This window comes from Felis catus, chromosome F1 (genome assembly GCF_018350175.1).
Source record: "Felis catus isolate Fca126 chromosome F1, F.catus_Fca126_mat1.0, whole genome shotgun sequence".
NCBI lineage: Eukaryota > Metazoa > Chordata > Mammalia > Carnivora > Felidae > Felis > Felis catus.
Genome location: NC_058384.1, coordinates 38,367,590 through 38,390,006, shown reverse-complemented (window position 1 = coordinate 38,390,006; position 22,417 = coordinate 38,367,590). Strand labels below are relative to the sequence as shown.

Genomic DNA, 22,417 nt, shown 5'->3' with positions numbered 1-22,417 from the left:
GGATATTCTCATACTGTGCTCCCCATAGGCACTTACCAGCTGTCTTTCCCACCATCAAAAAAGCCCTAAATGGTGAAGTCAGTGACTTTTAGGAATAGCTGAGCCTCCCTAGCTCAGACAATTGACGTACCTCTTAGTGAACTTCCTATTAGCAGTGTTAAAGCCTTCCCTTCTGTAATTAGAAACACAAAAAGTTGCAATGGAAGATACGTGAGATATACACATGAAGTATGAGTGCGAAAAATACCACTTGTTCCTATTTTGACAAGGAACCTGAAGAAGGGGAGGTGGATGACATTTAAAAAAAATATGTAAGGGAGAAGCTACAGACCCTTTACTGGGCCAATAATTCATTCAATTTGACATTAGTGGATGATACTCCTATGGCTTTGAATTTACAATTTCATTCCAGTGGCAGGACTTTGTCTTGATCAGTGAAAAAGACTCTGCCTTTTATCCTGGGACTAAGGAGTGAAGTTTTGTGTTTTTTTTTGTTTGTTTGTTTTGTTTTGTTTTTAATTGCGGCAAGACAATCTATTCTCTTAATAGATGTTTAAATATAATACTGTTTTGTTAACTATAGGCACAGTGTTGTACAGATCTCTGGAACTTACTTGTGTAGTTGAAAGTTTATGACCATTGAGTAGAAACTTTATGCCCACTGAGTAGAAACTTAGAGAGTTCTTTTGCCCTTCTCTTTGGTTCCCCACTTTCATAACCTGCCCAGGACTCTAGGACCACCCAGACACAGTTCTCTGCTTGCTGATCCTCCTCCAATAAAATCCTTTAGTGAAATCCAAGGCCAACTTCACATTTATCTTATTATGAATATATTGCCTGGACATTCTTTGTTTTACTTTCTTTTCAGAAAAACCTGACTATCCTCCTGCTACTCTTCCACAATGCTGACCAACTACTTCCTTGCCTGCCTGGATCATCCCGTTTCCGGACACTGGACACCATCTCCAGCATAGTTACGTTAACTGGATTTCCTCTGCTATTTGCTTTTGAACCCACCTGGGCTCCCTCAGTGGGTGTGTCTAGTCTCTGGGTCCTGGCCTCATTCAATCTGGTCCATCCTGCTGGGCACCTAGATAGAATAACAGTAACATAAATTTTATACTTGATTTTAGGAAAAACTTATACATTCCCACAGGTAGAGCTAAAGCTGAACAATGAGTGGGAAAAACTGTTACCCAGAGAGGGAGTTAAAAATATACATCTAACAAAAATACTCAGGTTGGGTAAGGAGCCAAGAATTCCCAAATTCATTTTCTCTTCCTACACTACTATCACTATTTTTATCCTTGTTCTTCCAGTCATCACTCCATTAGATCTTAACACATTTTTTCCCTTGCCTTTATTTATTTGTTTCTTGGATTTACCTGTATTTCCTTTTCTTTTCCTTTATTTTCTTTTCCTTTTTTCTCTTTTCTTTTCGTTTCTTTTTTCACTTATACTTTTTATTATTTATTTTTTTAAAATTTACATCCAAATTAGTTAGCATATAGTGCAACAATGATTTCAGGAGTAGATTCCTTAGTGCCCCTTACCCATTTAGCCCATCCCCTCTCCCACAACCCCTCCAGTAACCTTCAGTTTGTTCTCCATATATATGAGTCTCTTCTGTTTTGTCCCCTCCCTGTTTTTATATCATTTTTGTTTCCCTTAACTTATGTTCATCTGTTTTGTCTCTTAAAGTCCTCCTATGAATGAAGTCATATGATTTTTGTCTTTCTCTGACTGATTAATTTCACTTAGCATAATACTTTCCAGTTCCATCCACGTAGTTGCAAATGGCAAGATTTCATTCTTTTTGATTGCTGAGTAATACTCCATTGTGTGTGTGTGTGTGTGTGTGTGTGTGTGTGTGTGTGTGTGTATGTATATATATATATATATATACACCACATCTTCTTTATCCATTCATCCATCGATGAACATTTGGGCTCTTTCCATACTTTAGCTCTTGTTGATAGTGCTGCTATAAACATTGGGGTGTGTCTGTGTCCTTTTGAAACAGCACACCTGTATCCCTTGGATAAATGCCTAGTAGTGCAATTGCTGGGTCATAGGGTAGTTCTGTTTTTAATTTTTTGAGGAACCTCCATACTGTTTTCCAGAGTGGCCGCACCAGCTTGCATTCCCACCAACAATGCAAAAGAGATCCTCTTTCTCTGCATGCTCGCCAACATCTGTTGTGGCCTGAGTTGTTAATGTTAGCCATTTTGACAGGTGTGAGGTGGTATCTCATTGTGGTTTTGATTTGTATTTCCCTGATGATGAGTGACGTTGAGCATTTTTTCATGTGTCGGTTGGCCATCTGGATGTCTTCTTTGGAGAAGTGTCTGTTCATGCTTTTGTCCATTTCTTCACTGGATTATTTGGTTTTTGGGTGTTGAGTTTGACGAGTTCTTTATAGATTTTGGATACTAACCCTTTATCTGATATGTCATTTGCAAATATCTTCTCCCATTGTGTCTGTTACCTTTTAGTTTTGCTGATTGTTTCCTTTGCTGTGCAGAAGCTTTTTATTTTGATGAGGTCCCAGTAGTTCATTTTTGCTTTTGTTTCCCTTGCCTCTGGAGAAGTGTTGAGTAAGAAATTGCTGCTGGCAAGATCAAAGAGGTTTTATCCTGCTTTCTCCTCGAGGATTTTGATGGTTTCCTGTCTTACACTGAGGTCTTTCATCCATTTTGAGTTTATTTTTGAGTATGGTGTAAGAAAATGGTCCAGGTTCATTCTTCTGCATGTCAGCACCACTTGCCGAAGAGACTGTCTTCATTCCATTGGATATTCTTTCCTGCTTTGTCAAAGGTTAGTTGGCCATACGTTTGTGGGTCCATTTCTGGGTTCTCGATTCTGTTCCATTGATCTAGGTGTCTGTTCTTGTGCCAGTACCATACTGTCTTGATGATTACAGCTTTGTAATACAGCTTGAAGTTCGGGATTGTGATGCCTCCTGCTTTGGTTTTCTTTTTCAAGATTGCTTTGGCTATTCGGGGCCTTTTCTGGTTCTATACAAATTTTAAGATTGTTTGTTCTAGCTCTGTGAAGAATGCTGGTGTTATTTTGATAGGGATTGCATTGAATATGTAGATTGCTTTGGGTAGTGTCGACATTTTAACAATATTTATTCTTCTTCCCTTTCCTTTGGATAGACTAGGAGTTCATTTGGGTAAAGATTGAAAAGGTTAATTTATAAAATAAAATCTTTTTTTTCTGTGTGAATTTTTAATAGAGTTATTTGTTATCTTTCTCAAGTTTGTACTTTCAGTTGCTCAAGACATAGATGGCTCCAACAATCTAGAGGTTTTACTATGATGAAAAGAGGTCAGGGTGCCTGGGTGGCTCAGTCAGTTAAACATCCAACTTTGGCCCACATCATGATCTCATGGTTCACAACTTCAGGCCCTCATTGGGCTCTATGCTGACAGCTCGGAGCCTGGAGCCTGCTTCGGATTCTGTGTCTCCCTCTGTCTCTGCCCCTCTCCCGCTCACAGTCTGTTTGTCTGTCTGTCAGTCTGTCTGTCTCTCTCAAAAATAAGTAAACATTAACAAATGTTTTTAAAAAAAAGTTGTAGGCACATAATAGTAAGCTAAAATTCAAAGTACAAGATCATTTTTCTATTCTGCTTTTTATTAACTCCGCTGTTTACAATGTATTTTAACCTCATTTTTCCATAGATAAAGTGGAGAAAATAGTAACTTGGAGAGTAATTTGGTAATGTCTAAAAAATTTTATAGTTTGCCACATAATATTAACATCTTAAACATAATTTAATAAAAAGAAATGGATATTTTTGAACATCTATTTTTCTCTTGGTTTGTCAAAAATTGCTACATGTCATATCCACAAATAACCTTATTAAAAAAATCACTGGAATTGCTATGAGATTACTTAAGAGTAGTTGTGTGACAAAATTGTGTGCAAAGTATGAACATGTTTTCAATTTGAAACTGGCCTGGAAAATGACATTAGTGACACTTCCAGTGGCCTAAAATATTTCGTCAACTTTAGGTAGAACTAGATTTTACAGAGTCTTCTGTGTCTGCCAAGAAATACAAGGGAAGAACAATTAATAGAATTGCAAATCCAAGGTAATTTGCTAATTTTAGTGTCTAAGTAAATTTTTCAAATTTCTTAATAGGAAAAAAATATTTTAAAGGTACTGAAATAAGCTCATATGAAGATTATGAAGTATAGGGAAGGGTAGTTTGTGGGACAATAGTTGCCTAATAAGCTACCTGCTCTGGGGTTTTATTGTAGGATTTTATTAATGTAAAGCTTTATGCCACATCAGATATCAGAGAGATCTCATTGTCTTAGCATATTCCTATTGTAATCCAAATCTCAATAAAGGTGGCCATATTTAACTGAATTGTATTTTTTTAATGTCTTTTATAAATATATACACTGGGTTAGGGAATGTTATGATATTAGGAAGGGTAGAACTGGATGTTTCAGGATAGCCTTCATAGGTCTGCTGGCTTATTTTGTGATATGTTGGGATGGGTTAGGATGGGAATCATATGGAGAAGTTGGTTTGTCACACTCCAGGGATAGAGTCTAAGTAGCTCTATTTTATTCATTTATCTAGAGAGCATCAGTCTCTGAGGGTTTGATTCATGCTATGCCAACAGAGAAAAGATTGTTAAAAATGCTGATACACTAATATCCTTCCTTTCTGTTTTTCTTACATGGAATTACATAATAGTTTGGAAACTAAAGCAAGGGAAAACTTTTCTAGGAATGAGATTTATTAAGTATTGGAATGTACAACTAAGGGAGGCCATCTGATGTCCTTCCTGGAGATCTTCTTAAAATAAGAGCAAGATTAATTATGGTGATTATGGATAGGCCTATTGCCAACAGGAGGACGGATTGTAAGGGCTGTTGCATGGGAATTCCTGCAAGGGCATCACTGTGGGTGGCATCTATCAATGCCTGTCACTGTTTTTATTATTGCTCATCCAATCATCATTCTAGTTGACTGTAATACTTATTTATTTTTCTGGCCTTCAGATAGGATAGGAGTTTATTTGGGTGAAAACTTAAAAGGAAAATTCATAATATAAAACCTGGTTTTTCTTTTCTGTATTAATGTTTAGTGTTTTTTTTTTTAATATAATTCTTTATCTTTACTCACCAAGTTTATTCCTTCTGTGACTCAACCTGGGAAAAGCCTTTGTAGATATTGTGAATCAATGAAGGTTCAGTATTATGTTTTCCTGTGTATTTAGTACCCTCTTCACAAATCAGAGCAGTGGGTCACATGCTATCAAATTTGATTAAATTGAAATAAATTAATCATTTGTTCTTTTTAGCATGTCATACTGAAAAGGAGTTTCAATCGCTTTTATAAAAGTTACTTTCTTACAGAAATGTGAAATTCACAATCCCCATTAATTGAATTTGTTATCCTTTGTTATCTTGGCATTTTTATCCACTGTTTTATGAATCCTCTTTCATCTATGACTTGATTTATAATGAGATTACAGAATCTCCAGATGCTTTAATGAATATCTGTTCTTCCAACACAAGTTAGAGTTATTAGTTTAGCTGCTAGGGGATTTAATATATTTTATGTTCATTTTAAAGGCAGGATGAATGAAATAAATTTTGTGTGGAGTGGTAAACGCTGTACTTAACAAGTCTATCATAGTTTTTTTCATAAACATTTACTTTTTTGAATTATTTATTTATTGTTTATCTATTTTAATTGAAGTATAGTTGACACATGATACTACATTAGTTTCAGGTGTATAGCACAGTGATTCAACAAATTTAGATGTTTTGCTGTGCTCAGCACAAGTGCAGCTACCGTCTGTCACCATACAGCGCTATTACAATACCACTGACTGTATTTCCTGTGCTGTACCTTTAATCCCCATGACTTACTCATTCCATAACTGGAAGCCTATACCTCCCCCTCCCTGAATCCTATTCCGCCCATCCCTTAAATCCTTTCCCTGTGGCTACCATCAGTTTGTTCTATGTATTTATGGGTCTGTTTCTGCTCTTTGTTTGTTTACTCATTTGTTTGTTTTTGAATAATTTTAGATTTACAGAAATGTTGCAGAGAAAGTACAGAGAGTTCCTATATATGCTTCATCCAGTTTTCTTTGTTGAAATCTTATATTAGCCTGGGGCTTTTGGAAAAATTAAGAAAGCAATCTTTATGCATTACCATTAACTGAACTCTACACTGTATTCAAATCTCTCCAGTTTGTCACTAATATATATGTTTTTCTATTCCATGATTTTACCTAAGTTACCACATTTCATTTAGACAAAATTTTTATTGAAATAAAATGTTAGTGTTCAAAACAAATGTCAATCTTCTATGAAGAGTACATTGCCTGTCTGTAATCCAAAATTCAAGTCAAGGTGGAGAAGGAATGCTTGCTTCCGTGAGAGAGTGCTTGGAAGAACCACTTCTACTGTCTGTTAGGTAATTTTAAACCCTCTCTCTGGCTTTCCTCATTTCATTCAGATAAGTGGGAATGAGGAAGAAACGGCACACATGACTGACTCTGCCCTGAACGCTATCCCACTTCTGCCTTCTCTAATAGCCCAGTAAATGTTCCAACATTTTACATTCTTTTTCCTATCACCTGTCCTCTGTAATCTGTAACCTTCAGAAGGTTCTTACAGGAGTATCAGTGGACTGCTCTAAAAGGGCATTAAACCAGTTCCCAGTGAAACAAAGTGCAAGGTATGCATGCTACGCTTTTGTATTGGAATACTTTTATTGGAGAATGGAGTTTTGTAAGGGCTTTCTTTTAAAAAAAAATACTATTCTGGAAAATTTCTAAATCATTTTCTTTCATTGCTACCATATTATATACTGATATAAATGTTGTTTTATTCCCTAAAATATTTTCTGGAAAGGATATAATTCCATGGCATTCTGGAAAAGTGTCAAGGCCATCTGACAGTTGTGTGAGAAACTTCCTTGTACTGGGCTTTGGAGGAAGGACTGATTCACTAGGAAAGTTTTAAACTGAGGTGACAGTGGAAATTTGCAACTTTTCAAAAAGAATTACTTTGCAAGCTATTGGAGAACATCCTTAGAAACTGCTATTTCACTTTTGAGCTTAATTTTCTGATAAATAAACCTGCAGCTTTAAGTAAAAAGATGTATATGTCTTGTTAACATATAAAAATAAAGATACATTTTAGAAGCTTAAACTAATATTATTTGATTTTAATAAGCAGTTTTATCAAATGAGCATTAAAATTATTTGTTCTATGATTATATTAGAAAGCCTCCAGAATGTGTGTGTATGTGTGTATATATATATACATATATATATATACGCACATATATATATGTGTATATATATTACTTCTGAATGATTTAACAACTTTCCTTTATAGACCTTGACTATAGATATTTAGGAAAGATAACATTGTTCTCATATTAGAATAGGCATTGAAATAAAACTGGGAGATTTTATAAGAATATACTCTGCATATGTTGTATTTCTATAAGAGCTTTAATCTCACACATTTTATGTATGTATGTTTATCTTTTTTTTTTTTTTAATTTTTTTTTCAACGTTTATTTATTTTTGGAAAGAGAGAGACAGAGCATGAACGGGGGAGGGGCAGAGAGAGAGGGAGACACAGAATCCGAAACAGGCTCTAGGCTCCGAGCCATCAGCCCAGAGCCCGACGCGGGGCTCGAACCCACAGACCGCGAGATCGTGACCTGGCTGAAGTCGGACGCTTAACCGACTGCGCCACCCAGGCACCCCTGTATGTTTATCTTTGAGAAAGAATGTGCTTAAACGGGGGAGGGGCCGGGGGGGTGCACAGGATCCAAAGCGGGCTCCGTGCTGACAGCAGGGAGCCCAATGTGGGGCTTGAACTAAGGAACTGTGAGATCATGACCCGAGCTGAAGTCTGCCCCTTAACTGACTAAACCACCCAGGCGCCCCTAATCTCATGCATTTTAGATGGAGATATTAGGATGGAGCCTTGTCTTGCTGAATTTATGTTGAGTTATCTGTCAGTCATTTCAAAAGTAGCTTGCTCTTGGTCTCTTTGGTGTCCCAACTAACAACTTATTTTGACTTGCTGTCAGTTTAGATTTTAGGTTGCCCCATATTCTGAGACCAGCCCCTGTAGTTGGCCTAAAGTTTATAGAGAGCCCTGGCTCAGAGTCATAAAAGTTTTGATTTTCTGGTATTTATTTTCTAGTATCCTGCCTAGGTCTTTGACATTTTGTTGCTAAGTCTCATAACCTGAATAACTGCTCCCTTTTGCTTAAAATCTACATTCATCAACCACTGCCAAATTCTGACCAGGGAGACCAGCTTATCCTTCTTCCATATACTGAACTAATTAAGTTATACCCTTTGCTTGCCTAAAACTATGGTACTACCCTGTCCTCTGGACTGTAGTCTCTTGACTAATATATCTGAAAAAACCAAATTGGGCTCCTGATCTTGCCTCTCTTAGCTGTTTTATATATTTTTGTTCAATTACTATACTCCTCCTGTGAGTCAGGAATTGGATAGATGCTATGGTGAATAAAGAAAAAGACCCAGTTCCTGCATTCTTATAGCCCTGGCTAGTGAAAATATAAGACATATAGATTATAAAAAACTAATAGATTATTTATTGAATGTGTTCTGAGAACTCAGGGAGTTTACATGGACTTAGGTTGAGTCTTGAAGGATGAGTAAAATTAACTAGGCCTTGGGATCCTCCTGGCTTTTGGTGGTGTGCAAAGGCACAGAGGTGTGAACAAATATGGTGTACATGAGAATGAAAAAATGTTACTATTGGAGTGTATTTAAAAGCTTTGTTTGCTACCTCCCTTGCCATAGTGTGACACAGTAGTTGTAGAGAAATCAATATGGCAGGACTTCAGTGAAGTTAAGTCAATACTAGATCAAGGGATTTAGCAACTAGAAAGTACTGAACTCTATCTTGAGTCATGGCTTAATTAATTTGCTGTGTTCCAGGTGAGAACTCTGGTGAAACAAGAATCATCTTAGGGAGACAATTTTGTTCCTCATTGTGGTGCCAACTGATAGATTTAATCAAGATATATCTAATATTCATAAGGGTCTGCTCTGATTCCTGATCTCATCATGAATACACTTAGAATGGAAGTAGGTGGTCCTTCCAGTTGTTGAACCTATAACCTTGCCTATAGCAGGGTAACTAATCAACATTTTGAAATTAATTAACTTCTATTCATTGATATGAATTTTTCATTATTTTTATTTTTTATTTTTTATTTTTTGAGAGAGAGAGAGAGAGAGAGAGAGAGAGAGCGAGCATGTGAGTGGGGGGAGAGGGGCAGAGCGAGAGAGAGAGAGAATCCCAAGCAACTCCATGGTCAGTGTGGAGCTTGTTGCGAGTCTCAATCCCACTACCCTGGGATCATGACCTGAGCCAAAATCAAGAGTTGGAGGCTCAACCATGTCAGCCAGGTGCCCTGATATGAATTTTTCCTGAGTTGAATACAATGAGAGAGGCTAATAAGACATTGCCACTGCTTTCAGAAATATTTATGAAATAATAGAAAATTGTATAAGGTAATGTCATTTAATGCTAAATTATGTAGTTTGATTGAACTTGTAGTTCAGGTATGTAGTGGAAAATCTCCTAGCTGGAGTTATGTGACATCCATTCTCTCTGGGTCACTTGCCATTGTGGTGGGCTCCAGCCACCTCATCTGTAAAATGTAAAGTTTGATATTTAAGGTATTTTCCAGCTTTAACATGCAAGGATTTTTAGGAAGTCTGTTCAAGAATTTCAGCCTTGGATCCAGATACTCGATTGTGTGTAGGGACACCTGTGGGTCAGCAAGAGGAACCATCTACTCTAGCACCTCTCCTTTCTAATGTCAGTAATGAGCGTATGGTTTTATATTAAATAAGACTGTTGACATGAAGGACAGAAAAGAGAAAAGTGAAACAGTGTATATGTGAGTCAAAATGTACAGATGGGATGTTTGGATTCAGATACAGATTATTGCATTAAACATATTTCTCAGTATGGCTAATTATCATGATTTTATATAATGATGCTTCCTGTCCTATTTTCTTCCTTCCCCCTTCTCTTTTATACCCATTTCCTACTTTTATTCTCCTCCAGTCGCCCATAAACAATCTCCTAGTATATTTAATGTCGATATTTTTGCAGTTATTGTTCCCAGATGTATATTGCAGTTCTGTGTGCTTGTATTTTTTAGTTATGAATATAGTACTGCATTATTTATTTCATTCAGTTTCTTATCCCCCCCCGTACATACATGTACAATTATGTTAATATATGTACTTCTAATCTGTTGCTTAAATCAGTGTATGCACATACCATTTTTTTCCTATTCACTCTCCCAGAGATAGATACTCAAATTGCCATCAACTGCCTGCCTCCCAATTTATATGGGAATCAATCCTCATATAGGCCCTTTTAGGGGCCTGTGTGAGAGTTTCTTTGGGATATGTATGTATTCGTGTGTGTGTGTGTGTATGTGTGTGTGAATTGATGGGTTGTAAGGAACGTGTCTGTGTAATTTGGTTAAGTATTCCCAGATTGTTCTCTAGAGAAGTCATACACTTCTTCTGCACTCCCTGCAGCAGTGCATGAGGATCCCCATGCCTCCATGTCCCTGTCTTTACTTACCATTGTTAGCTCTCTTCTGCCTTTGCCAATCTAATAGATGTAAAGTGTGTTTTCATTGTTTTTTTGCTGGCCTGGTCAACAAGGGCCCTGAGAAGTGACATTAGCTAACCTAGCTGTTTCTGGTTCTAATTTCCATGAAGATGCCTTTTTTCTTTTTTTTATTTATTTATTTGTGGCCATTAGAGAAGGGTATGGTGGTGGGAGGATTCTTCTTCTCTTTGAAAGCTTACTTCATATTACTATGGTTTGTAGAACACGGCTAGAGATGGCCTAGACTCTATATGGTTGAACCATCATAGGCCACTCTTTGCCAGGATTGTGTCACTTCAGTAACACAATTTCCACAAAGCTTTTATGGCTGGCCAACTCTCTTCTGGGGACTTAGGCTAATAATCAGAGTCAGATATTTGAGGAAGCCTGGCCCTTGAACTTGGACTTCTCTGCAATAAACCTCAGTGTTCTGTATGACTCTAGTCACAACTTAACTGCTTCCAGCAGTAGGTACTTCTTCCTCCAGGGTATATTCTATGCTAAAGGCATCCTCAGGTGGATAGTGTTGATTAGATGGGAATTCCTGAGTGGAACATTATGGTTATTATCTGAAATCAGGGCAACGATGATTTCCTTCTATTTAAGTATAAAAAAAATAAAAATAAGAAGCAAAGAGAATTGAGGATGGAGAGGTGTTTTGGGAAATGGAAACTGAATCTGGAATAATATGATCTGTTACTTGGAATTGTTAGGGAATCAAGCTTCGTGAATATCAATTTGGATTATTACAAATTGTGGAAGAAAACTGTTAAGATTTTCATATAGGAATTGGAACTTTTCTCTATTGGAGGTTGGAACTATTTTCTATTTTATTTTGCTTTTGTGATCCAGGAGTTTCAAAAATGTGACTGTTGTAAATATTTGAGAGTAGAATTGGTCCTTAACTACTGTCAAAATCAATCCCACGGTCAACTTTCTAATTGTTCATCAATAATGCTTTCTAATCATTCCATAATTATTGCAGATACTGTGGCTAGACAAGCATGATACAACCTAGTCATTAATGGGAAGCTCAAAGGTGAGCTCATTACTGTCCTTCACAGATCATTTCATAAATGGACTCTGAGTAATTCAATTAATTCTAGCTTATATTTGGAATTTTGTCTGTATCACTTTTTTTTTTCTACCTGATATAGAAGAGAGTTTCTCTCAGGTGAAACCCTAATGTCTTCTGGGCAGGCTACAGGTTACATACTTCTTTTCCTGACAAGAACCCATTGTGCTGTGTTAGTACTCTGCTATGTTCAGGCAGGGAAAGGTTTTCTCTATAAGACACACCTACATTTCTGTTCAGAAGTGAGGGATTGATGTTATAGTTACGGGAAGGCAAATTTGCTTTTTGGGATAAATTAGCTTATGCTGCCAGATACAATTCTGTCTATTTATATAGCTACTTCCCTTACCCTTTATCCTCTAAAGCTCCTTGCCCTTGCTTTCTCTATGAAATAAAAACAATAACATCTGTTTCATACTTTAGAGTTGATACAAGTCATTTCATGTGCAATATCTCATTTAATTTCAACCACTCTTGACATGTCCATGAACATATCTAAACAATTAGAATGTTTCAGGATTAAAGATAAAGAGTTCAATCACTCCAAGTTTTACTGCCTAGATGACAAACATATGGCGTTAGGACTAACCCTTGGAAAAATTAAAAAGTGGACACAGTTTGTCTTCTACGTTCTCCCACCTTGTTCCGTGTTTCTCTTCCTGACACAGCCAAATCTTCCTTCTGGCATACTAATGCAAAGAGCTTTCATTTGGCTTCTGATGAACCAGGATTCTCTCTGCAAAGAGCCTCTGCAAGGCAGCCTGCTTTCCATTCAGTTACTTTCCCTCCAAGTCATCAACATGTACACGCCTTACATTTTCTCTTTGTAATCTCTTCTCAGCTTATAAGCAGTGAACTCTCTGAAGGGTATTTGCATCTTGGATGGGAAATCCCAGAGATAATGTCTTAAACCAAAGAAATAAACTAGAAGTGGTAGAATTTCATATATAATGACAGATATAATTTAAAAATAGTCTTCAACTCACAGGAGGCGGGTGGTTGTCCGTGCCACTCAATACAAGGCAGGTCCTTTCTGGAAGGCACAGTATTGATAAAATAGTCAGTTGAATCTTTATCTTTCACATACAGCTTTCAGTATAATATATGTTGATATTTCATACCTGTTATTTATCATTTTCACCTTTAAGAATAAACTCCTAAGATATACTCTGACCACCGCATAGCTCATCACCACTGGCAAACAAGTGTTTAAAAGGTGCTTAGGAAGATGATAATGGTATGTATGGAATACTAAAGCTTTCCCATTTAAGAAGGTTAAGTTACTGACCGTGGAGGTAATATGTGTTTACATTTGTAACCTCTCCTCAGAATAAAATAAAACATGAAGTCTCATGTTGTTTGAATTGATTGAAGAGAACATACGAATCGCTTAGTGCAAATTCTCTTACTTTGCAGATGAGGAGACTGAGACACAAGGAGCTTGTCTTCTTGTGTGCTAGCACAGGCATTGTGGAATAAATAATAAATAAGTAGATGAATAAAGTAGGTATTTAAACTATCACTGCTTTCTAATAACTTGCAACTATTTTAAGTGACCTTTAAAAATATTGTTGTTCATCATTCTTCCGGTGGTGTTTGGTAGAAGATAATTTTGTATTGATTAAAATTACATAATTCTATATTGAAAGCAAGGATTTTATTGCATGCACTGAGGGTCATGTCACAGTTTATTTCATATTGTCTTTTATATCCTTTTGTCTTTTATAATTGGACAACAGAAGTTACATATAGATGCAGTTTACTTGGATGAATTGAAAATTATTGAATTGAATTATGAATTGAAAATAGATTTACACGTTCTTTCTGGTTTTCATGTCAACACAACATTTCACACTTTTGTTATTATTTTCTCTCTAGTTTTTGTTCAGACCCAGGCAACTTCTTGGGAGGCAGGTTAACAGGTTTAAAAGATAGATGGCGATATAAATCACTCATTCTGTGTGGAGAGCGCTATTCTGTCGTGCTTTATTTTGCTCAGGACTCAGCTGACTGTTGCGGCCAACTTTAGGAACCTGTCAACCTGCTGATTGCTGAATGAGTTAGAATTTCAGCTCTTCTAGTTAGGTACTGGGCCAGGCAGATGCCTCTTACTGTGCGTGCGACTTTGGACAAGAGTCTTCACCTCTGTTGGCCTTTGTTTATTTCACCCAGAAATTTGAGAGAATAACACAATTCTTGTAGTGTTGTTACAAGGAAGAGATTAAGTGCTTTCAATGCTTACCTCTGTGTTTACATCAGTAAGTTAGGTGTTCACTGGGTGCTCAATATATAGTAATCCTCATCACCACTACTAAAGGAAAAAAGGCTCACGATTCATTTAGCAGGAATTTCTTGAATTTGATGACGGGGTTAGTTTTCCTAAGACTGCCACTGTGGCATGCGCTTTAGTAGAGTGGCCAGTCTCGAAGACAATTCCTTGTGGCAGCATTTCATTTCTGCAGTGTTTACAGGAGGGCAGCCAGCCAGGAAGCCAGAGCAGGGCAGATTCCAGGCATAGGCAATATAGGAAACGTGCATAAAATTATTACCACAAACTGCCTTCAAAGAATTGTTCTGATTGTCTAAAAATATACAAATAGAACTTACTCTAATGATTTCATTCTTTGAGGATTTCCTCCCTATTTCTGTCAGTGTTTAAAAAAACCACCGACAGTGAAGGGAAAACTGTTGCCAAAACTCTTTACAATATGTGTATTTAGCTGGTCAAGTGTGGTGGAAAATTACAGCTAGGATTTGGAGAATCAGCCCATCAATCTCAAGTACAGTATTAACATGGCCACAGCTTATGTATAATAAAACCCACTGCTTTTTCTAACTTTGATCAACATACACAGATTTAGAAATATAGCAGATTATATAAATATTCTAGAAAATGAGAATGCATCCTTTTTAGGTGTAGGCTCACATGAAAGCTCATTTTCACTCCTAGCTACTAGAGAATGGTGCTCAAGTGATTTCTGTTCTGCTTTTCTTGGATGCTATTACTTTGGAGTTATCTATTACCTGCTAGATCAATTGTTTCTCACGTGCTATGGAAATACATCATCTCATGATAGAGGCAGAGCTGACAACAATGTTACACTGGAGGTATCTGGTCTAGTGGCACACATCCTGTGGCTTGTCCTCTCAAACTACCAACTTCATTAAATATCTGTGTGGTGGGTAGTTCAGTGGAATCAATAGGATATTCAACTGGACTTCTTACTGAGTGGGAAAGATACATTATATGCAGCGGCCACTTTTCCACTCCCACAGAAGAGTTTTATTGGAACAGTAGATGAAACAAGTGGCCTCAAGATCCTTCCTTAAAATTCATCTTACAGCTTTTTTTAAAAAAGTGCTTTTAGAAACATTTACAAATTGCTCATCCATACAACTTCTGCTTTAAAGAAAACAACCGAGTAAAGTAGATGCACAAGGATTTCGGAGCTTCTTTTCATGATGAATGTTGCCTAACGTTAAAAAGCTCAAGTAAAGAGGGAGGAAAAAAATGTAATGTAGCAGCTTGAAAATGGAAATTTGGAGAATAAGCTCAGATTTTCTAGCCTTCATCTAAAAGCCTAAAGCAGCAAAGAGCTTTGCTATTTTTTTCTGTTCAATTTGCAGAAGTCTCTCCATCTTGTGAGACATCATGAAAAGAAATTATCTCTTAGAAACAGGACACTAGGCATATAAAGTTAACTGACAGGAGGATCTTAAAACAAGTCACTCTCCTCTGAATATCAACTTCCTTCATAAAACTTATATGATACCAGTCTTCACATCATGTTTAAGAAAAATAATAATCAACTTTGGCTGATTATTAATCAAAAATGCAGGCTGACATGATTGGTAGGCTTAAGGATTATTGTATAGTAAACCATTTTGCTTTGCAGGCCAACTTTCCTATTTGGGGAGATACTTTAGAATTTCAGTTAAAAAGATGTCTATTACAATTTTACTTTTGCAGTTGGAAACAGGTAAAGAAAAGCAGTCAGTTTTGGAATTTGGGTAGTGAATTTGTTGCTTTCTGGATTTGTAGGCCACTGTAAGTTTGAAATCTTAAAATGAAAATATAAATTGGACAGTACAGGAAATCTAGGTGATTATTCTGTCTGTATCATATAGCCTTCAGCTTAGTATTGCAAAAATAATTTGGAATGATGATTTGACTCACTTATTAAATTTGGATTGACTTGTCTATTAGTTAATTTTATAATTTTCTCATTTGTTCAACAAATAGTAAGAACTTAACTATTTAATGGTATCTTGAGGAGTTGTATATTCATTTACTCCTGTTTATTTCCATATTTTTCATATAAAACTTAATCATCTGATGACTTCCATGTATATATTTGATCATTTTTTTCCTTACAAAAATAGCAGTTTCACATGGCTCAAAACTCTATACATATACCTTCACAACTGTTACAAAATAGATGTATAGAAAAAAAGACCAAAAGGGGACCATTAAAGGATTTTATTTCTTTTTTTTTAACTTTTATTTATTTTTGAGACAGAGAGAAACAGAGCATGAACAAGGGAGGGTCAGAGAGAGAGGGAGACACAGAATCCGAAACAGGCTCCAGGCTCCAGGCTCCGAGCTGTCAGCACAGAGACCGACGTGGGGCTTGAACTCACAGACCGCGAGATCATGACCCGAGCCAAAGTCGGATGCCCAACTGACTGAACCACCCAGGCACCCCAGGATTTTATTTCTCAAACGTGATCCATCCTTAAGTATAATCCAGAGCTTAAAAACAAGAGCTCCTTGAGTTAACATAAACGTAAATGTTGACTATATCTGAAGTGAAAGGAGACATATTGAATGTACTATCAATTCCTGCATCTTATTTTCTCCAAAATGTGCAGTCTTCTGGTGTCCAAAGGTTTTTTGCTTTTTTTTGTTTTTGTTTCTGTTTTTTTCATTTGAGAGAGAGAGAGAGACAGAGAGAGAGAGAGAGAGAGAGAGAGAGAGAGAGAGAGAGAGAGAGAGAACCCAAGTGGAGGAGGGATAGAGGGCGAGAGAGAGAGAGAATCTTAAGCAGGCTCCACACTGAGCATGGAGCCCAACATGGGGCTTGATCTCACAACCTTGGGATCATGATTGGAGCCAAAATCAAGAGTCCCATGATCAACTAACTGAGCCACCCAGAAGCACCTCCGCATCTATTCCCCATCTCACCCCAGTGTCCAAAGGTTTTTATTAGAGCAGCTATAAAGTAGCAAAATAGGCTACTCCCCCCACTCCTTTTTAGGATAGCATCTTCTGACATACCAAAACAAGGGGAGCAGAAGAGGAAAAAGAGGCCAGGAATCAACCACGATTTGAAACTTAGCCTATGAGCAGTTCAAAATAGACACAAAAGTTTCCCTTCTGAAAGGGAAATGTATTCCCATTTATCTTTCTATACGATTTATCATAATTACAGAGTATCCCAGGAATAGCTTATGCTGTTCATTTCTTTTCAGTGTGGGAAGTAATGTTGTTAAGTAAATCCATGAAGTCCTGTATCTTACTGGTCACCTTAACAAAGGGCTACATATTTTCTGCATACACAGCTAGTCACATAAATCATTTAATTTCCCCTTTATTACATTAACAGCATATAGAATTAAACATTGAGCCCTTTGGCTGTTAACAATATGCTTAACATAAACAATATTCTCCAACTGAAAAAGAGAGAAGCTATTTCAAAGATTCTGAAAGACTTCTGTTATTTAGAAATGAAAGCCTACCTATTAAAGGAGCACATGGATATTAAATGATTTAACACATTTTGACTTATGATTTTTTGATATATGTGCAAAATACAAGCTAACTGGCTTGTCAGTACAGCATCTGATAAGATGTCACATTCAGAAAAAAATAAATGGTGTGGGGAGAAGTTAATTTTCTTTAATTAGGAAAACAGGTTGGGAAATCTGATTTCTTGATGGAACTATGCTAATATGCTTCACACTTTACTGAAATTTTCAGAGTGTAAATTTAAACTTCTCTATAGGAAAGGCTTCTCCTCCCACCTACAGGAATTGACTTCACCCTGAAATCTGTTCCATTTTACCATCAAGAAATCTTGAGACATAGAAAGCCCTGAAGTATATTTCTTAGAGTATGGGTTTAAGCAGATAAGAGTAATGCCATTGGATGACTGGCATATCTTTTTGTTCATTTGTACTTCCTGGGCCTAAAACAGTGCCTGATACATGCAGTTGTTGAATGAGTGAATACATTGTGGGTGGGAAGGCATTTCAGCAGAATAGTCCAGGTGGGCTTTGGTATTTTTTTTTTCCTAGTCTCCATTGAGGTCTTTACTAGAGTGACAAAAAGATGTGCCTACTCATCAATGATCTCACTCCCGGAGCCCCCACCAACACAGACACCACAAATACAAAATACAATCCTCAAAGAAAGACAATATAAATCTAAAATCTGGGACAATTCTTGGATGAGCTTCCTAGTGTTTGCAGAACTGGGAAGTGTCTGTATGGTTCTTATAGATCTACTTGGAGCCATAAGAGTATTGATTTTATAGATTAATTTTATTTGCTCCATTTTAGAATTCATAAGGGGTGCCTGAGTGTTGATTTTACAATACGAGGGCGCTGTAGTTGGAACAGACATAATATGTATTTTAAAGGTTTTTTTTTTTTAATTTCTTATTATTGGATATATGGAAACACTTTATTTCCCAGCATCCCCATCGGTTGGGTTTGAGACATGTGCTGTATTCTGGCCAGTGGGCTAGATGCAGCAGTGACCTGTGTCATTTTCAAATAAAAACATGGTAACAGGTGTGTCCAGGCTACTCCTCCTGCCCACGAGGCAACCGAGAAGGTCAGTTCTCCCACAGAGCCACTAAATCCCTGAACACACTCGTTCTGACTGGACAAGTAGTTTGGGCAAAAAGTAAGCATTTGTTGTTAAGTCACTGACATTATAGGACTGTTTGTTCTTTTACAGTCTAACCTATTCTGACTAATGCATTTTGCAACCTATAAATATATATGTTTTAGCTATTTGACCCAACATTCCAAGCGGTATTTTTTTTTTCAGCTCTGAAACCCTGTGTCGTTAAAAATTAGGAAAGGCAGACACATGATTTCAAATGTTTTCACATGCAGTTTTACAAAAGAAGTAGGTAAAAACATGATTTCTTAATGGTTAAAATAAAACGATGTTTCATTTTTCAGCACCCCCCCCCCCCCATTTTCTGTTCCCCTGGATTATGTTAAAGCAAATTCCAGACATCATGTTATTTTACCTATCTCTAACAAATAAGAATAATTATCTTTATGTACACACATAAAGATACCACTCCATTAACTCACTTAACAGAAATAATAATTCAGATAATGAGTGTTTAAATTTCTCTGAATAATTAAAAGTTTGGCAGTAATATATTTGCATTAGAATTCTAAGAAGGATGACGCACTGCATTTGGTATTTTGTTTTAAACTGATTTTATTTTATAAAAGTCCGTATTATACTCCCTTTTTTTAAAATATGAAATTTATTGTCAAATTGGTTTCCATACAACACCCAGTGCTCATCCCAACAGGTTCCCTCCTCAATACCAGTCACCCACCCTCCCCTCCTTCCCACCCCCCATCAACCCTCAGTTAGTTCTCAGTTTTTAAGAGTCTCTTATGTTTGGCTCCCTCCCTCTCTAACATTTTTTCCCCTTCCCCTCCCCCATGGTCTTCTGTTACATTTCTCAGGATCCACATAAGAGTGAAAACATATGCTATCTGTCTTTCTCTGTATGACTTATTTCACTTAGCATAACACTCCCCAGTTCCAACCACATTGCTACAAAAGGCCATATTTCATTCTTTCTCATTGCCATGTAGTATTCCATTGTGTATATAAACCACAATTTCTTTATCCATTCATCAGTTGATGGACATTTAGGCTCTTTCCATAATTTGGCTATTGTTGAGAGTGCTGCTATAAACATTGGGGTACAAGTGCCTCTAGGCATCAGCACTCCTGTATCCCTTGGGTAAATTCCTAGCAGTGCTACTGCTGGGTCATAGGGTAGGTCTATTTTTAATTTTTTGAGGAACCTCCACACTGTTTTCCAGAGTGGCTGCACCAGTTTGCATTCCCACCAACAGTGCAAGAGGGTTCCTGTTTCTCCACAACCTCCCAGCATCTATAGTCTCCTGATCTGTTCATTTTAGCCACTCTCACTGGAGTGAGGTGGTATCTGAATGTGGTTTTGATTTGTATTTCCCTGATGAGGAGCGATGTTGCGCATCTTTTCATGTGCCTGTTGGCCATCCGGATGTCTTCTTTAGAGAAGTGTCTATTCATGTTTTCTGCCCATTTCTTCACTGGATTATTTGTTTTTTGGGTGTGGACTTTGGTGAGCTCTTTATAGATTTTGGATACTAGCCCTTTGTCTGATATGTCATTTGCAAATATCTTTTCCCATTCCGTTGGCTGCCTTTTTTTTGTTGATTGTTTCCTTTGCACTGCAGAAGATTTTTATCTTCATGAGGTCCCAATAGTTCACTTTTGCTTTTAATTCCCTTGCCTTTGGGGATGTGTCAGGTAAGAAATTGCTGCGGCTGAGGTCAGAGAGGTCTTTTCCTGTTTTCTCCTCTAGGGTTTTGATGGTTTCCTGTCTCACATTCAGGTCCTTTATCCATTTTGAGTTTATTTTTGTGAATGGTGTAAGAAAGTGGTCTAGTTTCATCCTTCTGCATGTTGCTGTCCAGTTCTCCCAGCACCATTTGTTAAAGAGACTGTCTTTTTCCATTGGATATTCTTTTCTGCTTTGTCAAAGATTAGTTTGGCTATACTTTTGTGAGTCTAATTCTGGGGTTTCTATTCTATTCCATTGGTCTATGTGTCTGTTTTTGTGCCAATACCATGCTGTCCTGATGATTACAGCTTTGTAGTAGAGCCTAAAGTCTGGGATTGTGATGCCTCCCACTTTGGTCTTCTTCTTCTTCAAAATTACTTTGGCTATTCGGGGTCTTTTGTGGTTCCATACAAATTTTAGGATTGCTTGTTCTAGCTTCAAGAAGAATGCTGGTGCAATTTTGATTGGGATTGCATTGAATGTGTAGATAGCTTTGGGTAGTATTGACATTTTAACAATATTTATTCTTCCAATCCATGAGCATGGAATGTTTTTCCATTTCTTTATATCTTCTTCAATTTCCTTCATAAGCTTTCTATAGTTTTCAGCATAGAGATCTTTTACATCTTTGGTTAGGTTTATTCCTAGGTATTTATGCTTCTTGGTGCAATTGTGAATGGGATCGGTTTCTTTATTTGTCTTTCTGTTGCTTCATTATTAGTGTATAAGGATGCAACTGATTTCTGTACATTGATTTTGTATCCTGCGACTTTGCTGAATTCATGTGTCAGTTCTAGCAGACTTTTGGTGGAGTCTGTCAGGTTTTCCATGTATAATATCACATCATCTGCAAAAAGTGAGAGCTTGACTTCATCTTTGCCAATTTTGATGCCTTTGATTTCCTTTTGTCGTCTGATGGCTGATGCTAGCACTTCCAACGCTATGCTAAACAACAGCGGTGAGAGTGGACATCCCTGTCGTGTTCCTGACCTCAGGGGGAAAGCTCTGTTTTTCCCCATTGAGGATGATATTAGCTGTGGGCTTTTCATAAATGGCTTTTATGATGTTTAAGTATGTTCCTTCTATCCCGACTTTCTTGAGGGTTTTTATTAAGAAAGGATGCTGAATTTTGTCAAATGCTTTTTCTCCATCGATTGACAGGATCATATGGTTCTTATCTTTTCTTTTATTAATGTGATGTATCACATTCATTGATTTGAGAATGTTGAACAGTCCTGAAGCCAGGAATGAATCCCACTTGATCATGGTGAATAATTCTTTTTATATGCTGTTGAATTTGATTTCCTAGTATCTTATTGAGAATTTTTGCATCCATATTCATCAGGGATATTGGCCTGTAGTTCTCTTTTTTTGCTGGGTTTCTGTCTGGTTTGGGAATCAAAGTAATGCTGGCTTCATAGAATGAGTCTGGAAGTTTTCCTTACCTTTCCATTTTTTGGAACAGCTTGAGAAGGATAGGTATTATCTCTGCTTTAAATGTCTGGTAGAATTCCCCTGGGAAGCCATCTGGTCCTGGACTCTTATTTGTTGGGAGATTTTTGGTAACTGATTCAATTTCTTCACTGGTTATGGGTCTGTTCAAGTTTTCTATTTCTTCCTGTTTGAGTTTTGGAAGTGTGTGGGTGCTGAGGAATTTGTCCATTTCTTCCAGGTTGTCCAGTTTGTTGGCATATAATTTTTCATAACATTCCCTGATAATTGCTTGTACTTCTGAGGGATTGGTTGTAATCATTCCGTTTTCATTCATGATTTTATCTATTTGGGTCATCTCCCTTTTCTTTTTGAGAAGCCTGGCTAGAGGTTTGTCAATTTTGTTTATTTTTTCAAAAAACCAACTCTTGGTTTCATTGATCTGCTCTACAGTTTTTTAGATTCTATATTGTTTATTTCTGCTCTGATCTTTATTATTTCTGTTCTTCTGCTGGGTTTGGGGTGTCTTTGCTGTTCTGTTTCTATTTACTTTAGGTGTGCTGTTAGATTTTGTATTTGGGATTTTTCTTGTTTCTTGAGATAGGCCTGTATTGCAATGTATTTTCCTCTCAGGAC

At 37.0% G+C, this 22,417-nt stretch overlaps 1 long non-coding RNA gene across 5 annotated transcripts in view; it reads left to right on the top strand.

Annotated features, from left to right (window-relative positions):
* LOC109495687 overlaps positions 1–22,417 on the top strand; it is a 363,477-nt gene that overhangs the window by 316,798 nt on the left and 24,262 nt on the right. Inside the window, exon 6 of one of the 5 annotated variants that reach the window (XR_006591485.1) lies at positions 869–1,437. The exons of the other annotated variants lie outside the window; for them this stretch is intronic. This is a non-coding gene — a long non-coding RNA (uncharacterized LOC109495687). Of the gene's footprint in view, positions 1–868; positions 1,438–22,417 lie in introns of those variants that run through there. 5 annotated transcript variants of the gene reach the window in all.